The sequence below is a fragment of the Physella acuta genome, unplaced genomic scaffold (genome assembly GCF_028476545.2).
Source record: "Physella acuta isolate Inbredline_101_S28 unplaced genomic scaffold, ASM2847654v3 ptg000879l, whole genome shotgun sequence".
Taxonomy (NCBI): domain Eukaryota; kingdom Metazoa; phylum Mollusca; class Gastropoda; family Physidae; genus Physella; species Physella acuta.
Window position 1 is genome coordinate 63,284 of NW_026732396.1, and position 22,409 is coordinate 85,692.

Here is a 22,409-nt window from a genome sequence, read left to right on the forward strand (position 1 = left end):
TACATAGGTTGTATATATATATATATATATATATATATATATATATATATATATATATATATATATATATATATATATATATATATATATATATATATATATATGAACCGAGTATTGAAACAGCAAGCTAATTGAACTATGAACATCTTGAGAATGAACAATTAAATAAGAAACTATAAACTTGAGAGAGGGGAATATCTCTATTATCGTCAATTTGAGTTAAAGTGGAAATAGTGACAAGCACATTTAGCCCGAAAGTCTCGAGTTCGAATCCGGATCCAACTCAGTTGAACGTCCGTGAGTCCACCCAGCTCTGATAGGTAACTAGCTCATGTTAGGGAAAGGCGGCTGGGCATGGTGCTGACCAACCCTTTCATATGCCGATGTCAAGTAAGATATAAATTGTACTTTATCTGCCCAATGGATCGCTAGGTCTAAAGAGGATTCTTTGCTTTTTTTACAGTTTGAGGATGGTGTTAAGTGGTGAGCACTTCACTTATGTTTAATCCCACTCTAGGGCTGGCGTGTGCGGAGGTTGTAAATAAACATAAAAGTTTATTTAGGGGAAAACACAAGTCAAGAAATAGCGAGAGGGGCTAGTCTTGTAATCATCATGTTAAACACAATGACAACACATGTGAATAGTGTCCTCATATATGACAACATATATGGCTTAGTCTTCACTCACCCAATGATGACATACAAAGCACAGTCCACTTCCAATAACAACATACATGTCATAGCCCTCACCCAATGGCACCTTACATGGCATATTCATTTAACAATGACAACACACGTGACATTACCCTGACCCAATGACAACATATAACAACACATGACAGCCCTGACCAAAAGACAACACATGTCAACATGACATAGGGGTAGCCCTCATCAACACGACACCAAATATTGCAAATTGCACAGCCTCAACACATGACAAAGCCCCTAATCCCAATACAACACACAGCCTCAACACATGACAAAGCTCTCATCCCAATAAAACACACAGCCTCAACACATGACAAAGCTCTCATCCCAATACAACACACAGCCTCAACACATGACAAAGCTCTCATCCCAATACAACACACAGCCTCAACACATGACAAAACTCTCATCCCAATACAACACACAGCCTCAACACATGACAAAACTCTCATCCCAATACAACACACAGCCTCAGCACATGACAAAACTCTCATCCCAATACAACACACAGCCTCAACACATGACAAAGCTCTCATCCCAATAAAACACACAGCCTCAACAAATGACAAAACTCTCATCCCAATACAACACACAGCCTCAACACATGACAAAGCTCTCATCCCAATAAAACACACAGCCTCAACACATGACAAAACTCTCATCCCAATACAACACACAGCCTCAACACATGACAAAACTCTCATCCCAATACAACACACAGCCTCAACACATGACAAAGCTCTCATCCCAATAAAACACACAGCCTCAACACATGACAAAGCTCTCATCATAATACAACACACAGCCTCAACACATGACAAAGCTCTCATCCCAATAAAACACACAGCCTCAACACATGACAAAGCTCTCATCATAATACAACACACAGCCTCAACACATGACAAAGCTCTCATCCCAATACAACACACAGCCTCAACACATGACAAAACTCTCATCCCAATACAACACACAGCCTCAACACATGACAAAACTCTCATCCCAATACAACACACAGCCTCAACACATGACAAAGCTCTCATCCCAATACAACACACAGCCTCAACACATGACAAAAATCTCATCCCAATACAACACACAGCCTCAACACATGACAAAACTCTCATCATAATACAACACACAGCCTCAACACATGACAAAACTCTCATCCCAATAAAACACACAGCCTCAACACATGACAAAAATCTCATCCCAATACAACACACAGCCTCAACACATGACAAAACTCTCATCATAATACAACACACAGCCTCAACACATGACAAAGCTCTCATCCCAATACAACACACAGCCTCAACACATGACAAAACTCTCATCCCAATAAAACACACAGCCTCAACACATGACAAAGCTCTCATCCCAATACAACACACAGCCTCAACACATGACAAAGCTCTCATCCCAATACAACACACAGCCTCAACACATGACAAAACTCTCATCCCAATACAACACAGCCTCAACACATGACAAAACTCTCATCCCAATAAAACACACAGCCTCAACACATGACAAAGCTCTCATCCCAATAAAACACACAGCCTCAACACATGACAAAACTCTCATCCCAATAAAACACACAGCCTCAACACATGACAAAGCTCTCATCCCAATACAACACACAGCCTCAACACATGACAAAGCTCTCATCCCAATACAACACACAGCCTCAACACATGACAAAGCTCTCATCCCAATACAACACACAGCCTCAACACATGACAAAGCTCTCATCCCAATACAACACACAGCCTCAACACATGACAAAGCTCTCATCCCAATAAAACACACAGCCTCAACACATGACAAAGCTCTCATCCCAATAAAACACACAGCCTCAACACATGACAAAGCTCTCATCCCAATACAACACACAGCCTCAACACATGACAAAAATCTCATCCCAATACAACACACAGCCTCAACACATGACAAAGCTCTCATCCCAATACAACACACAGCCTCAACACATGACAAAGCTCTCATCCCAATACAACACACAGCCTCAACACATGACAAAGCTCTCATCCCAATACAATACACAGCCTCAACACATGACAAAACTCTCATCCCAATAAAACACACAGCCTCAACACATGACAAAACTCTCATCCCAATACAACACACAGCCTCAACACATGACAAAGCTCTCATCCCAATAAAACACACAGCCTCAACACATGACAAAACTCTCATCCCAATACAACACACAGCCTCAACACATGACAAAGCTCTCATCCCAATACAACACACAGCCTCAACACATGACAAAGCTCTCATCCCAATAAAACACACAGCCTCAACACATGACAAAACTCTCATCATAATACAACACACAGCCTCAACACATGACAAAGCTCTCATCCCAATACAACACACAGCCTCAACACATGACAAAGCTCTCATCCCAATACAACACACAGCCTCAACACATGACAAAGCTCTCATCCCAATACAACACACAGCCTCAACACATGACAAAGCTCTCATCCCAATAAAACACACAGCCTCAACACATGACAAAGCTCTCATCCCAATAAAACACACAGCCTCAACACATGACAAAGCTCTCATCCCAATACAACACACAGCCTCAGCACATGACAAAAATCTCATCCCAATACAACACACAGACTCAAACACATGACAAAAATCTCATCCCAATACAACACACAGCCTCAACACATGACAAAGCTCTCATCCCAATACAACACACAGCCTCAACACATGACAAAGCTCTCATCCCAATACAACACACAGCCTCAACACATGACAAAACTCTCATCCCAATAAAACACACAGCCTCAACACATGACAAAGCTCTCATCCCAATACAACACACAGCCTCAACACATGACAAAGCTCTCATCCCAATACAACACTCAGCCTCAACACATGACAAAACTCTCATCCCAATACAACACACAGCCTCAACACATGACAAAACTCTCATCCCAATACAACACACAGCCCTACTGCGTGACAACACAGTCACGACACACACACACAAAGCCACAACACACAGCCCTATCACGCGACAACACAGTCCCAACCCACAGCCGTAACACGTGACAACACAGCCCCAACACACAGATAACACAGCCTTGTCACGTGACAACACAGCCCCAACACACAGCCCTATCACGCGACAACACAGTCCCAACCCACAGCCGTAACACATGACAACACAGCCCCAACACACACCCATATCACGTGACAACACAGTCCCAACACACAGACAACACACAGCCCTATCACGTGACAACACAGCCCCAACACACAACCGTAACACATGACAACACAGCACAACACACAGCCCTATCACGTGACAACACAGAACAACACACAGATAACACACAGCCCTATCACGTGACAACACAGTCCCAACACACAGACAACACACACCCCTCTGACAACACATATCCCTCCTATCTTTCACAACAGAACAAACGACCACCCCAGTAAAAAAGCGCATGTGTACGCGGGTATGGGAATCTAACAATACAGCGGCATGTTTACTTTTTGTACTAGCTTGCAGCGGTCACCTACTTGTGTACAAATGGAGTGAAATGGTTGCGCTCCCCTGGTCCATTAGGGGTGAACAGGAATGATGATGATAATACTGAGTACCCTGAACATGTATGGCTATGGCTGGTGAAAGCCTGGATAGGCTATTTAATTCTTTGTTTTTTTTTTTAAATCCAGGGCTGTGTTATTAAAACATATCGGGTTGTTTAAAAAAAGTATTGTGTTTTAATGAATTTACTAAAGATTAGACGTAATTCATGTTGTAGGTATATTTTGGAAACTAAATAAAATTGAGAAAAAAAGGCTAACAACATGTTTTCCTCATTTTCACATGAAAAAAATGGTAACCAAACAAGGCTTTACCAGGTAATTGTCGAAATTGACAAAAAACACGTTTTTTATCCATGTAAACTATAATGATGGGGGAGGGGAGGTATCAAACTCTGTTGGAGCCATTCCTTTGAAAGAAATCTTGAATTGGAAAAAAAAAATTTAACCTAGCGTTTATTTTGTACTAACTAGTTTATAATGTGTCAAAACATAATAAATAACAGCAGTAAAACGACCTGCCGTCAATTCATCTTGCTATCAGGGAATATGCCCAGGGCTTAAAATTATACGCCACCTAGTCCTATCAGCATATCTTCAATAGAAGCATTCAAGCGAAATTCGACAATCTCAAGTGGTATTACCGATAAAGGCAACATTCCACAACTAGCCTTTCTCCTAGACTTCACTTTAATCCATTTGCTTAACTAAAACTTAAATCGTCATTTATCTACATCGAGCGTTAAGGCTTACCTTAAATATAGATTTAGAACCGCTGCCTTTAAAAAAAAATCCTAGGTCTACACCTCCCACTTGCACCCGATAAAGTCGCAGGGGACGAGATTTTCACTTGATCAATACAGTAGGTTAAACCATGGTAAAGTTAAACCTACAAGTAAGCCGGTTAACTTATTTCAGATCTTCAGTACCTCAATACGCTGAGTTAAACCATTGTAAAGTTAAAAATTCAAGTAAGCCGGTTTACTTATTTCAGAGCTTCAGTACCTCAATACACTGAGTTAAACCATTGTAAAGTTAAAAATTCAAGCAAGCCGGTTTACCTATTTTAGAGCTTCAGTACATCAATACACTGAGTTTGTAAAGTTAAACTTCAACTAAGCCAGTTCACCTACTTGAGACTACATTAACACAATAGGTTAAACCATTGTAATGTTAAAGATTAAACAAGACTAGTTTGCCTATTCAAACATTAACACAAGGTTAAACCATTGTAAAGTTAAACATTAATCAAGACTGGTTAGCCTATTCAATGTCTTGACAATATTAACACAAGGTTAAACCATTGTAAAGTTAAACATTAAACCATACGGATTAACCTATCCAATGTCTTAACAACATCAATACACAAGTCAAACCATTGTACAGTTAAACATTAAACAAGACTGGTCTACCTTGTAAACATTAAACAAAACTGGCTCATCTATATGTCAAACTGTGACCTTTCAACTGAATAGGGTCAAAGGTTTCACGTCTCAACATACCACTCCGTCGTCGCCCCCCCCCCCCTTTTAGTCATACACTTTAACTTTATTCTTCATCAGATGTTAGATCTATTTGTAACCTAGAAAAAGTGAAGTATGTCTTTGTTTATTAGCCTTGTAAAATGTAGAAAAGAAATGTAAAAAAAAAATTAATTGAATACGAATTTCGTTTCAAAGACAACGGTGTGGGTGTCATTACTTTAATTAAAAGAAAAAAACAGTAATACAGTAACGTGGTATTCTAAAGTATTGGAGCACGCAGATAATATGATACTGTGCAGTATTTTCATAACTAATCCTCTTTTCTAACATCAGTTAGTGGGGCTGATCTGAATACCGTAAGGGTGGGAGGGGGGTGGGGGTGGTATGATATGATGACATGCAACGAGGAGATAAGACTTGCCAAACTGGCTACTCCACAGTATCAAGTACAAATGTGTAGAGGCCCAGTTTTTTTATGTCTCCATTGTAAGAGCTTTCAGAACTACATGTGTTGGTCCCGCGTCGAGGATTAAGTAGATTTAAAAATAAAACCATAACCCAGTAGGTTTTCAATGTCAGATTAGTTGAGTATTTATTCAAGCCAAAAAAAAAAAATCGGTTCGTTTTACCAGAATTAAAATGAGTTGAATAAAACATATTTGATAGATAAGTCCAAATTTTGTTAGAAGGGATAGCAGCTAGCTGGAAACAACTCAATCCATTAATTTTAAGGTTCGATGATTAGCGTAATGTATGACGACATAATGTAGTATAGCTCTTGTGTTCCGCGCACAGTGAACCCGTTCCTAGCTGGAAATGAAGCCATAAGATGAGTCGGTGGATATCATGTGGCATCGGTGGATGGTTGTTTATGTACATGTTGCCACTTTACCGACGGCTAACGGGGGGAAACAATCAGTGGACATGATTAGTCAGTGGACATGATGGTAATCAGTCAGTGGACATGACGGCAATTAGTCAGTGGACATGACGGCAATTAGTCAGTGGACATGACGGCAATTAGTCAGTGGACATGGTTTCAATTAGTCAAAGGAAATGGTGGCATTAGTCAGTAGACATGGTGGCAATTAGTCAGTGGACATGGTTTCAATTAGTCAAAGGACATGGCATTAGTCAGTGGACATGACGGCAATTTGTCAGTGGACATGATGGTAATTAGTGGCTTTCGGGAATTTGTCGCATTCGGGCTTTTGTCCCATTCGGGCAAGTATCCATTCGGGCGTTTGTCGCATTCGGGCAAGTATCCATTCGGGAGATCGACCTTCGGGCAAATGGCATTCGGGCAAGTGATTTTCGGAAAAACGTCCGGCTTCCGCCGACGGAGACCTTGGGTCGAAGCGTCCAGGTTACCTATAATTGTCTTTAACTGGTAAGGATACCAAGACAACCTGTTGTAACTACCAAACCAAAATCCCCGGCTGTAAGCACTGTGATATAGTAACTAGCGCGAGAAACGGAATGGAAGTAGAAAGGGTTTAATGTGTTTAAAGCTTTTGGTTAAAACTGATAATTCCATGCATAATAAATCATCTTAACATTTGAAAATTGAATATACTCTAATAAAATTTTTTATCTGTGTGCGTATGTGAGGGTGGAGGGGGTTGTTTAAGGAAATTAAACTGGAAAAATATTTTAATAATTACAGTATCGTTAACTGGTGTGACGGTTTTAACAAGGCGTGAGGTCACGTGACACGCTAGGGATGTTTCCCGTGTACTGTTTATGTAAACTTACAGGACACTAGTCAGTAGCAGTCAGGTAACAGTAGGTCATGCGCGACAAAAGCACCTGATGATGCAGGTAGATTGTGACAGCCTGGGTCAAACAGGTAGCCGGTGACATTCAGTGTCACGATTTCACAGTTTCCGGGTTGTCTTAAATTAGGTGGTTGCTTAAGCGTAACAAAACACATTTTCTACATCCTAAACACACCAGGGTAAAAAAACACATTTTCTAGATCCTAAACACACCAATTCAACAAAACACATTTTAGATCTTAAATACACCAACATAACAAAACACATTTTCTAAAACCTAAACACGCCAGTGTAACAAAACACATTTTCTAGATCCTAAACACACAAGGGTAAATAAGCAAAATTTCTAGATCCTAAACACACCAATATAACAAAATAAAATTTCTAGATCATAAATACACCAATACAACAAAACACATTTTAGATCCTAAATACACCAATATAACAAAACAAAATTTCTAGATCATAAACACGCCAATAGAACAAAACACATTTTAGATCCTAAATACACCAATATAACAAAACACGTTTCCCTTAACTCACAATCATTGTACGTCAATGCATGGTAATGTAATAATTATATTTTACGGCGATGTATTATTATTGTCCAAGTTTAAAACAAGACGGATTTGTCTAGTGCTACGTTTCAGAGTAACGTATTAATTATAATTTAAATTCGTTTGGTCATAACAACGTATTTGTACAGCTGTTATAGCCTATATCAAAAGATTGAACTTTCTGGTAATGTTTGGCGCTATGAATACAAGTATCGTTGCTTGATGCTTCAATGAATTGAATGCAGATTATTGCGGCGAGACATCCCCCTGTCAATCACAACACCCCCCCCCTCTCCCGCAATCAATTACCACGCTTATCCTCAGTATAAAATCCCCCCCCCCCACCTCACCCAAAAAAACTGCAGTACGACTTGAATCCATGTCCATTTCCACGTAACTATAAACCTAATAGGAATATGGATAAGGGTAGTGATATGGATATGGATGGGTTTAAATACAAAGATAGCATTTTTTAGAGCTCAATAACTTGTCCAATACCATAACTTTATTTAGAGTTATCTTATGATTCTGGTTTCAATAGAAAAACAGTAACTAAAACACAATCCTTAATTCGTAGACCAGCGATAGTTCATTTGCAACGATTAATACAATATGTGATCGCATTTGAGTTTTGTTTAACGTACGTACGTACGCTTACATAGGTTTACTTTAAAATCACAACTGTGTATATATATATATATATATATATATATATATATATATATATATATATATATATATATATATAAGTATTATAAGACGGCACGTTTTACTATGCTGGCGACAAGGATTAACAACAACACGATTTTACCGTAAGGAGGTGAAGAGCTACATGTGTCGCCACTACAGCAAGATGACTCTAACACGCCACGCAAAGAATGTAATGACGGACATTCGTCACGCTCAACTATTCTGTTGTTTTTGTTTCATTAATTACTTACTCAATGACGCATTACTCGCATGTGTACAAGCCGATGACATACAGAACATCTACATTAATTACTTACTCAATGACGCATTACTCGCATGTGTACAAGCCGATGACATATGGAGCATCTACATTAATTACTTACTCAATGACGCATTACTCGCATGTGTACAAGCCGATGACATACGGAGCATCTACATTAATTACTTACTCAATGACGCATTACTCGCATGTGTACAAGCCGATGACATACGGAGCATCTACATTAATTACTTACTCAATGGCGCATTACTCGCATGTGTACACGACGCTGACATATGGAGCATCTACATTAATTACTTACTCAATGACGCATTACTCGCATGTGTACAAGCCGATGACATACGGAGCATCTACATTAATTACTTACTCAATGACGCATTACTCGCATGTGTACACGACGATGACATACAGAACATCTACACATCTTTGCCTGGGGTCACCAACAATCTTTATCGCGCCCGATCATTATAAAGATCGAAACAGATTTTTCAAGAGTCGAAAATGCTGTTAATTTTAAATAAATACAGTTAAAGGAAGGCTTATATTTTATTAACCTGATGGGTTTGGTTATCTTTTACAATCTGAAAGGTGTAGTGAAGCTAGACTACATTAACCTTTGACATGGATTAATAAAATGCACGCATGAATTATGAATATTATACCAAACTTGGTCATTATAGTTTGACAACAATCTATGTGTAGCGATCCTTTTATTATAGGTATATAAACTTAGACCTAGGTTACAAAAACCTACGGCTAAACAAATCTACGGCTAAATTTTAATCTCTGAGTATCATTATCGGCGACACTACCTCTACGATGAATGTTAATATGTTTGTATAGCAAATCGATCACCAGCACTGCAAGCGGTAATGTAAATTGTTTACAGAAAAAAATTTATCTAAGGACAGTTGCATTTCCTGAGCAGCTAACCTAGTTCAACATGGACAACTTAAGAAGACGAAGGGCGAACTAGTGGAATAATTATAAAACCGCTGGCTTAAAACAGAATAAATGATATATAAGCATCGGCGGTGAGACAAACATAAATTATTGAATTGTGTTGGACATTTCCAAATTTGTTCGAGGTATTCGACCAATAGATTGTAATAATGTCTTAGGAGGTCGGAATGGGACAGCGAAACATTGAGACAAATCTAAAAGCTGAAACTTGATTTATTGTTATTATAACTTTCGAGGAGGGGGGAATGGAATGGAACGGTGACGCATTACCACCCAACTAAAACTATATTAAAATGTATTGTTATTATAATCTGTGAGGTTTGTGAGGAAGGCGGGGGGGGGGGGGGGGGAGTGAGAGAGATAGCTAGAAGAGCGGAGCATTACAATTGAGCCAAAAACTCACACACTGGATGACGAATTGGTGAGCTGCTATATTTAGGAGTTGCTACAATTCATCGAGCCGAACTCGACCTTGAACTCGGCAATCTTTATCGTATGGCAGAATGAGTGTAGTATGTGACCTCTGTTAGCCACACACACACACACACACACGCGCGCAACCCTTACAAAACAAGAATGAGTACCTTCACACACTTACACAACATGTGCTAGTTACATGACAGTCAGTTGGGTAAGGTAGAATTTGAAGAAATTCGCAAGATATAGTCACTGTATTGACTTTTGCTAGGTACGCATTAAAGCTGAGTAGACTCTAAGACGTTTAAGAGACTCAGGAACAAGAGCGGTGTTGGAGTTTCAGTCGTCCTGTAGGGAGGCGTCAGTAGTTGGAAACTGTGTAGCGTGTCGCACCGGGTGACACCGTCCAAGTTGTTGACATTAAAACGAAATACAGCTGGTTTTATAGTGTAAGTCTACCTGTTTTCTATCATAAGGCACAGAGGCACCAGCAGAGATTGGGGGTAACATCAAATGTCTTTTATTTTAATCTACATTTTGTCGTTAGCGGAGGGCGTGACGATGTGTTAGGGGAAAGGGGGGGGGGGGGGTGACACGCTGGGTTAGAAAAGCGCGTAGCGGAAGGCGCGACGCGCTGGGTTAGTGGAGGGCGTGACACCCTGGGTTAGCGGAGAGCGTGACACGCTGGGTTAGCGGAAGGCGTGACACCCTGGGTTAGCGGAGGGCGTGACACCCTGAGTTAGCGGAAGGCGTGACACCCTGGGTTAGCGGAAGGCGTGACACCCTGGGTTAGCGGAAGGCGTGACACCCTGGGTTAGCGGAAGGCGTGACACCCTGGGTTAGCAGAGGGCGTGACACCCTGGGTTAGCGGAGGGCGTGACACTTTGGGTTAGCGGAGGGCGTGACACTTTGGGTTAGCGGAGAGCGTGACACCCTGGTTACAGCACAGGGTATCACCCGACCTAGTGTCGCCAGCCACCTACTCGTTAAAGCAGAAAAAAATATCCCTAACCACCAGGCTAATCTCAGAACCCTAACCACCTGGCTAATCTCATAGTCCTAAGCACTGGCTAATCTCAGAACCCTAACCACCTGGCTAATCTCAGAACCCTAACCACCTGGCTAATCTCAGAGCCCTAACCACCTGGCTAATCTCAGAGCCCTAACCACCTGGCTAATCTCAGAACCCTAACCACCTGGCTAATCTCAGAACCCTAACCTCCAGGCTAATCTCAGAACCCTAACCACCTGGCCAATCTCAGAGCCCCAACCACCTGGCTAATCTCAGAACCCTAACCACCTGGCTAATCTCAGAACCATAACCACCAGGCTAATCTCAGAACCCTAACCACCTGGCTAATCTCAGAACCCTAACCACCTGGCTAATCCCAGAACCCTAACCACATGGCTAATCTCAGAACCCTAACCACCTGGCTAATCTCAGAACCCTAACCTCCAGGCTAATCTCAGAACCCTAACCACCTGGCCAATCTCAGAGCCCCAACCACCTGGCTAATCTCAGAACCCTAACCACCTGGCTAATCTCAGAACCCTAACCACCAGGCTAATCTCAGAACCCTAACCACCTGGCCAATCTCAGAGCCCCAAACACCTGGCTAATCTCAGAACCCTAACCACCTGGCTAATCCCAGAACCCTAACCACCTGGCTAATCTCAGAACCCTAACCACCAGGCTAATCTCAGAACCCTAACCACCTGGCCAATCTCAGAGCCCCAAACACCTGGCTAATCTCAGAACCCTAACCACCTGGCTAATCCCAGAACCCTAACCACCTGGCTAATCTCAGAACCCTAACCACCAGGCTAATCTCAGAACCCTAACCACCTGGCTAATCTCAGAACCCTAACCACCTGGCTAATCTCATAGTCCTAACCACCTGGCTAATCTCAGAACCATAACCACCTGGCTAATCTCAGAACCCTAACCACCTGGCCAATCTCAGAGCCACGTGATTTTCTTCCACTGCACTCACACACAACACTCACTGCACGAGCCAACACACGAGCCAACACACGGCCTACATATGTCACTGGGAAATAATACACCACCACAACATACACCGTTCAACACCCACCTCACTTATGTATTGTGGCTGATAACAAAATCCAATATCTCGATCATACACTCACCAAGGGGAAGTAATAAATTTAGAGACAACCAGTAGCTATAATGTAGGCCATTTAGAAACTTAAAAAATCTATTCAGTTAGGTGTAAAAATGTTTTTTTCTTTCGATGCATGTGCTTAGGTTATATGAACTAAGTAAAAATGATAATCAAATATTTACAGTACTACCCAATAAATTTCAAAACACAGAAAAAAAAATGCCATAAAATAATGAGAATTTTTTTTTAAAGAGAGGAAAACTTATTAATATCTTCTAATTTTGTGATGTTTATTACTTAGACAGTGGTAGAGATGTTTAAAGGAAAGTTGTTAAAGTTCAGACTGTCAAGACATGACAAAACACTTCAGTGCAGGATTATGACATACACCATCCATCCTCTGTGGTTAATGATCCGGTGGATAGATGTATCCATCTCAGCTGTCAAACTAAATCAACCTTTAGACAATTCATCATTTTTCCTTTACCTTGTGTTCTGTTCTGTATATGAGTAACAAATCTATTTCCCAGAGAGGGAGGGGGGGGGAGTACATTATTTTTTTTTAAAGTTTGGAAAACCCTTTGATGACAAAATATTTTTAAATAATTTTGATTTGTAAGGAAAATGTATAGTCTAAAAAAATGTTTATAGTGCATAGTTTTTACTATAGATTTCTACATATAACCATGTTTTAGAGATAAAGTTCTAAATAGGTGGCATTTTAGATGTATCTTAAAGTACTTAAAGTTAGATTGTGATGAAGATTGAACGTTAAACTAAAACACACAAGTTTTATACTATTTTTAAAACAACCTTTGTTTTACAGAATCTACTTGGGATAGTTAATACTGATAAGTACATGGCCACAACATATTGTTGGGATAGCCCGTACACAAGCACACTTAACACAGTTAGGATTGGTAGTACTGGCTAACTAAAAAAACACACACTTAACACAACACAGTTGGGATAGGTAGCCGAAGCTAACAACACAGACACAACACACTTCTCATAGCTGAGATAGCTAGTACTGGCTAACTACACATACAAACTTAACACAGGATAGCTAGAACTGGCTAACTACACATACAAACTTAACACAGGATAGCTAGTACTGGCTAACTACACATACAAACTTAACACAGGATAGCTAGTACTGGCTAACTACACATACAAACTTGACACAGGATAGCTAGTACTGGCTAACTACACATACAAACTTGACACAGGATAGCTAGTACTGGCTAACTACACATACAAACTTGACACAGGATAGCTAGTACTGGCTAACTACACACACAACATAACACAGGATAGCTAGAACTGGCTAATTACACAAACTTAACACAGGATAGCTAGTACTGGCTAACTACACATACAAACTTGACACAGGATAGTTAGTACTGGCTAACTACACAGACAAACTTAACACAGGATAGCTAGTACTGGCTAACTACACATACAAACTTAACACAGGATAGCTAGAACTGGCTAACTACACATACAAACTTGACACAGGATAGTTAGTACTGGCTAACTACACATACAAACTTAACACAGGATAGCTAGAACTGGCTAACTACACATACAAACTTGACACAGGATAGTTAGTACTGGCTAACTACACATACAAACTTGACACAGGATAGCTAGTACTGGCTAACTACACACACAACAAAACACAGGATAGCTAGAACTGGCTAATTACACATACAGACTTAACACAGGATGGCAAGTACTGGCTAATTACACATACAGACTTAACACAGGATAGCTAGTACTGGCTAACTACACATACAAACTTGACACAGGATAGCTAGTACTAGTTAACTACACAAACTTAACACAGGATAGCTAGTACTGGCTAACTACACATACAAACTTGACACAGGATAGCTAGTACTGGCTAACTACACATACAAACTTGACACAGGATAGCTAGTACTGGCTAACTACACAAACTTGACACAGGATAGCTAGTACTGGCTAACTACACATACAAACTTAACACAGGATAGCTAGTACTGGCTAACTACACAAACTTGACACAGGATAGCTAGTACTGGCTAACTACACATACAAACTTGACACAGGATAGCTAGTACTGGCTAACTACACATACAAACTTGACACAGGATAGCTAGTACTGGCTAACTACACAAACTTGACACAGGATAGCTAGTACTGGCTAACTACACATACAAACTTGACACAGGATAGCTAGTACTGGCTAACTACACATACAAACTTGACACAGGATAGCTAGTACTGGCTAACTACACAAACTTGACACAGGATAGCTAGTACTGGCTAACTACACATACAAACTTAACACAGGATAGCTAGTACTGGCTAACTACACAAACTTGACACAGGATAGCTAGTACTGGCTAACTACACATACAAACTTGACACAGGATAGCTAGTACTGGCTAACTACACATACAAACTTAACACAGGATAGCTAGTACTGGCTAACTACACATACAAACTTGACACAGGATAGCTAGTACTGGCTAACTACACATACAAACTTGACACAGGATAGCTAGTACTGGCTAACTACACATACAAACTTGACACAGGATAGCTAGTACTGGCTAACTACACAAACTTGACACAGGATAGCTAGTACTGGCTAACTACACATACAAACTTGACACAGGATAGCTAGTACTGGCTAACTACACATACAAACTTAACACAGGATAGCTAGTACTGGCTAACTACACATACAAACTTGACACAGGATAGCTAGTACTGGCTAACTACACATACAAACTTGACACAGGATAGCTAGTACTGGCTAACTACACATACAGACTTAACACAGGATAGCTAGTACTGGCTAACTACACATACAAACTTGACACAGGATAGCTAGTACTGGCTAACTACACATACAAACTTGACACAGGATAGTTAGTACAGGCTAACTACACATACAAACTTGACACAGGATAGCTAGTACTGGCTAACTACACATACAAACTTGACACAGGATAGCTAGTACTGGCTAACTACACAAACATAACACAGGATAGTTAGTACTGGCTAATTACACATACAACATAACACAGGATAGTTAGTACTAGTTAACTACACAAACTTAACACCATATAGCTAGAACTGGCTAACTACACATACAAACTAGTTAACTACACATACAAACTTAACACAGGATAGTTAGTACTGGCTAACTACACATACAAACTTAACACAGGATAGCTAGTACTGGCTAACTACACATACAAACTTGACACAGGATAGCTAGTACTGGCTAACTACACATACAAACTTGACACAGGATAGTTAGTACTGGCTAACTACACAAACTTAACACAGGATAGTTAGTAATGGCTAACTACACAGACAAACTTAACACAGGATAGTTAGTACTGGCTAACTACACATACAAACTTGACACAGGATAGCTAGTACTGGCTAACTACACAGACACACTTAACACAGGATAGCTAGTACTGGCTAATTACACATACAGACTTAACACAGGATGGCTAGTACTGGCTAACTACACACACAAACATAACACAGGATAGCTAGTACTGGCTAGTACACATACAGACTTAATACAGGATGGCTAGTACTGGCTAATTACACATACAGACTTAACACAGGATAGCTAGTACTGGCTAACTACACATACAAACTTGACACAGGATAGTTAGTACTGGCTAACTTCACATACAAACTTAACACAGGATAGCTAGTACTGGCTAATTACACAGACAAACTTAACACAGGATAGTTAGTACTGGCTAACTACACATACAAACTTGACACAGGATAGCTAGTACTGGCTAACTACACAGACACACTTAACACAGGATAGCTAGTACTGGCTAATTACACATACAGACTTAACACAGGATGGCTAGTACTGGCTAACTACACACACAAACATAACACAGGATAGCTAGTACTGGCTAGTACACATACAGACTTAACACAGGATGGCTAGTACTGGCTAATTACACATACAGACTTAACACAGGATAGCTAGTACTGGCTAACTACACATACAAACTTGACACAGGATAGCTAGTACTGGCTAACTACACATACAAACTTGACACAGGATAGCTAGTGCTGGCTAACTACACATACAAACTTGACACAGGATAGTTAGTACTGGCTAACTACACAAACTTAACACAGGATAGTTAGTAATGGCTAACTACACATACAAACTTGACACAGGATAGCTAGTACTGGCTAACTACACATACAAACTTGACACAGGATAGCTAGTACTGGCTAACTACACAAACTTGACACAGGATAGCTAGTACTGGCTAATTACACATACAAACTTGACACAGGATAGTTAGTACTGGCTAACTACACATACAAACTTAACACAGGATAGCTAGTACTGGCTAACTACACATACAAACTTAACACAGGATAGTTAGTACTGGCTAACTACACAAACTTAACACAGGATAGTTAGTAATGGCTAACTACACATACAAACTTAACACAGGATAGCTAGTACTGGCTAACTACACAGACAAACTTAACACAGGATAGCTAGTACTGGCTAACTACACATACAAACTTAACACAGGATAGTTAGTACTGGCTAACTACACATACAAACTTGACACAGGATAGCTAGAACTGGCTAACTACACATACAAACTTGACACAGGATAGTTAGTACTGGCTAACTACACACACAAACATAACACAGGATAGTTAGTACTGGCTAACTACACATACAAACTTGACACAGGATAGCTAGTACTGGCTAACTACACAGACACACTTAACACAGGATAGCTAGTACTGGCTAATTACACATACAGACTTAACACAGGATGGCTAGTACTGGCTAACTACACATACAAACTTAACACAGGATAGCTAGTACTGGCTAACTACACAGACACACTTAACACAGGATAGCTAGTACTGGCTAATTACACATACAAACTTGACACAGGATAGCTAGTACTGGCTAACTACACAGACACACTTAACACAGGATAGCTAGTACTGGCTAACTACACAAACTTAACACAGGATAGTTAGTACTGGCTAACTACACAAACTTAACACAGGATAGCTAGTACTGGCTAACTACACATACAAACTTGACACAGGATAGCTAGTACTGGCTAATTACACAGACAAACTTAACACAGGATAGCTAGTACTGGCTAACTACACATACAGACTTATTAACACAACACCATAGGGATTGGCTTTGCCAGCAGAGGCTACACATAATGTAACAACATGCCACAGTAACCTGCACTTAAGATTAAGACTGTGGTTTGAATAGTGGAAAAAGCTTATGATAATATAAGCACTTCATAACTTAAAAAGATAGAAATAAAGCAAGTAACATGAATCTGCTACATTTTTTACTCTCAAAGTGTAGGAGAAACTTATCCTACAAATATAAAAACTCATTTTACTTTTCCATTAGATATGCACTGTGAGTTGTTTGAAATTATAGAGCCAAAATAATTTATTGTTAACCAAAAATGTTAAGATAAACACAGACTTACATATTCAATAGCCTTACATTAAAAGAAAAATAAGGAATTAACCCTCTCTACTTTACTTAACTGACTACTTAAAAGTATAATCACAAACATAAAAAGAACCGAAAAAAAAAAATGAATATGATTGTCTTGACTTTTGAGCCAAAGAATGAACTCCATAACATTCTAATCTTCAATACTATATATTATTACCTACTCAATTTAGTTATCAAACGTATGTATTTAACAAAGAAAAAGTGAGTTAAAAGACAAATATTCTAGATCTACTGAAATAAAAAGATATTTATTTTTTAAAAAAAGTTTTTCTTTAACTTGCCTCAGTTTGCAAATGCTCTAGACTCTATTTAAATTTATTAAATTAAGAAAGAAGTAGGGCCTAGTTAAAATTAATATAATAAACTTTAAAAAGTCTAATAATTTGCTAATTAATAAAGACAAATAATGACACAAGACTTTTTAGGTTTTTTCACTGCAGTCTTTTAAATAAAGTTCTTAATGTCTAGGCCCTAGGCTATAGATCTAGATAGACTATAGACTATAGACTAGTTCTAAATTGTAGATAACTGAATAACAAATTTATTCATAGGCCTAAATTAATAGCATATATTTTGTAAGCTAATACCTAACCAGTAACACTAACAAATATGATAAATAACTTTAAAAGTTATAACAACTTTTTTTTAACTAACAGAGTCTAGAGATCTATTACTTATAACTTATTAACTTTATAAATAAAGTTATAAAACTCTTCTCTCCCCCCCCCCCCCCCCCCCCCCCCCCCCCCCCCAATTGAGACATTTTTTTTTACTTTTAGATTCTAGTTTTACCTAAAGAAATCAGGGGGAAAGCAATCAAAATTATTTGTAGAATTTAGTTTTTTAGACTGGTGTTTTAGTTTTTCAATTTTAGATCTAGAATCTAGATCTACTTTCTATATCTTTACTTTAAATATTCTAGATCTAGAATTCTAGATCTTAGTTCTTAGAGTTTAGTTAGTTAGACTCTAGATCTATAGAGTATAGATCTAGTTAACTCTGTCTCTAGTCTCTAGTCTAGTACTTAGTGGCTATGCCCTCCTATGCCTATGCCGCCCTATGCTAGGCCTAGTCAGTAGTCATAGATCTAATAATAATATAATATCATCTAGAACAAAAAAAAAGCTTTAATAAATACAATACTCACATTATCTTTCATGTTTACATAAGCTCCACGTGTAAAGAAAACGATGTTCTAATTTCTAAGCAGCCAGAGTTAATTTTAAATGTGTATCCTCTATTGTCGGCCTTTAGTTCTGTCACAATAACATCGCAAGTAGAAATCTACCCCTCGACCCGGAAGTTGTCAAAACTTTTTTTTCTGGGTCAACTGTCACTGAAAAAAAAATGTGCCGGTCATATGTTAGTATTGTTATGTTAGGGACTTAGGGGGTCGTACACTTGTGACGTCCGCACTGAGGAGGAGGGGGATGTAAACAAATCGACTTTTGTAGGCTGGAGGGCGAGTTCGATCTTGTTGAATTTAACATTAAAGTACTTACATTTTAAAACAATCATAATACTATTATCCTTTGTATAAACAGATATCGACTGCAAACCCGCGTGTTTATTTTTAAAAAGGTCAGTAATTTTGTGATGAGGGAGCGTGGGTGGGTAGTGTGACGTCGCACTCTTGCATTTTAAAAACTAGTGTTAGAAACTGAAATGTAGCCGTTGTTTAGCGGTTTAGACAGTAGCGTAGCGAGGGGGGGGGCGGGGGGGGGACATATGTCCCCCGGGCGCCGACCTTAGGGGGGGCGCCAAAATGAAAGTTTGAGGGGGGGGTGCAAATGAAAAGTTCGAGGGGGGGGGGTGCAAATCGAAAGTTTGAGGGGGGGGGTGCAAATGAAAAGTTCGAGGGGGGGGGGGTGCAAATCGAAAGTTTGAGGGGGGGGGGGTGCAAATGAAAAGTTCGAGGGGGGGGTGCAAATCGAAAATTTGCTCTCGAGGGGGCGCCAAATTGGAAGTATGTCCCCGGGCGCCGGGAAGGGTCGCTACGCCTCTGGGTTTAGAAACCTGTTTTAATAAGTGGTAATATAAATTGATTAAAATACTCTATGTTGACGAAGCTTTGTCAATATTTAAGAAAAAATAATCGATGTTTTAAAAAAGAATCTTCTGCAATTTTGAGAGAGATAGAGCAGTGTTTCTTCGAGACTTTTTTCTCCGGGGGGCACTTGAAATTTTCGGGGGGGGGGGGGGGGGCGGTAGACTTTCTTCGGGGGGGGGGGGGGCGGACACTGTTAAAAGTATATATTTTCTATATAAAATTATATAAAATTTCATTTCGTTCGGGGGGGGGGGGGGGTGGTAAAAAAATTTCAGGGGGGGGGGGGGGGGGCCGAAGAGATGCCTGGAAGAAACTCTGAGAAAGAGAGAGAGAGAGAGAGAGAGGATGGAGTGGGGTTGTCATTGTAGGCGGAGGTATGACGTCATTTTAAAAGGGGTCGGGATTTTTGTGGCAGTGTGGGACGGAAGGGGGGGGGGGGGGGGTAAAACGTCAAAAACATCGTGCCGTCATTTTCTGGATGATCCCTTACGTATAATTAGATCATACTGCATCAGTGTTTCTTTTTTCTCTGGGGGGGGGGGGGGGCGCTTAAAATTTTCGGGGGAGGGGGCGGTAGACTGTTAATAGTCTGTTAAAACACTGTTAAAGACACTGTTAAAAGTATATATTTTCTATATAGTTTTCATTTCGTTCGTAGATTTTTTTTCGGGAGGGGGGGGGCAGACCCAGAAGAGATGCCTGGAAGGAACTCTGTTGTACGGTATTCACCCACCCTGGTGTTGTTCATACCGTTAATGACGTCACGATGTCTTATGACTTAACCACCCCCCCCCCCCCCTTCCCCCTTCCTTCCCCGCGCTAACGTTACATATCTAAACACAATTAAGGAACCCAGTATCTAAAATGACGCCACACCAGTGCCATAGCTAGATCGGGTGTCACCCGGTGCGGCACCTCACGGTGTCACACCCCCCCCCCCCATCATTTTGTATCTGTAAATGTAAATCTTTTCAGCCGGTGTCACCTCCCCCCCTCACCGCCCCCGCCTCGCGAAGCCTCTGCGTCACACATCAGTCTATATCATCCTTGTCAAAGTTGAAGTCTATCTTCTTTCTCAGTGGTTCTAAGCCTGGGTTCGATCGAACCCCAGTGGTTCGGTTAGTCAGACGCAAGGGTTCGACGGAGATCAAGCCACAAGACTAATGCGATTCACAATCGGATTTTGTCAGTGCGGACGATAGAACTTTCAAGAAGGGTTCGGTGAATGGAATGCGCAAACTCTGCTTGCTATCTTCCAAACCAAGGCAATGCTCAATGAAAAAGGATTTTAAAACCTTAAAGAACAAAAGAACAATCTTGACTTTGTTATGAAACAAAACGTGAAGCCACAGATCACGACCATATTTATGTTACATATTGTACTTGCTACCCCGGTATATAAAGTAAAATATGGTTCTAAACTGTTCATTAACGATGCTAGTCTTTGCATCAGTCATTCAAATTAAAAACAAAAAACTCACACGAAAGAGAAATAAAAAAACACGGAACAAGATCTCTAAAGTGAAACATTGGTAAACGATTTACTGCTGTATCTGTAAGCTCTTTTTATAATTTTATTTGGTTTAAAAAATAAATTTTGCTATGTCATGTTCATGTCATGTTTGCCTGTCGTCCCTACTGTGACATAGGCCGCTGACTAGAGCTTTCTAGACGTCTCTGTCCAGGGCTAGTCTCTCCAACTGTCCCCAGGAGTATCAAATCTTCTTGTTGTCTTCTTCCAGGTCACGTCTCCAGGTCTTTCTTGGTCTGCCTCTCCTCCTCCTGCCTTGTGGATTCCATGTGAGGGCCTGTCTTGTTATGCTGGATACAGGCTTCCTGAGTGTGTGGGCCAATCCATTTCCATTTTCTCTGGAGGATCTCTACTTCAACTGGCAGTTGATTTGTCCGTTGCCATAGAACATCATTTCTGATGGTTTTAGGCCAGCGAATTCGCAGGATCTTTCTGAGGCATGCGTTTTATAAATGATTGTATTTTCTTCTTATTTATAGCAGTTATTCTCCATGTCTCGGCTCCATAGAGTAAAAACAGGTTTTACTAGTGTGTTAAAGATCCGGATTTTTATTCCAAGGGTTAAATCTCCAGAACCCCAAACATTTTTTTAGTTGGTTGAAGACTGCTCTTGCTTTGCCCGTCCTTATTTTTATATCTGCTTCTGTCCCACCCTGCTT

The 22,409-nt window shown here is 40.1% G+C and overlaps 1 protein-coding gene across 1 annotated transcript in view; it reads right to left on the minus strand.

The window, feature by feature from the left end:
- The window catches only part of LOC131952601 (substance-P receptor-like), a gene marked incomplete at its 3' end in the record, with an annotated part of 80,739 nt that extends 61,311 nt beyond the window's left edge, over window positions 1-19,428 (minus strand). Inside the window, exon 1 of the mRNA XM_059315347.1 lies at window positions 19,317-19,428. The remainder of the gene's footprint in view (window positions 1-19,316) is intronic.
- Window positions 19,429-22,409: the final 2,981 nt, after the last annotated feature.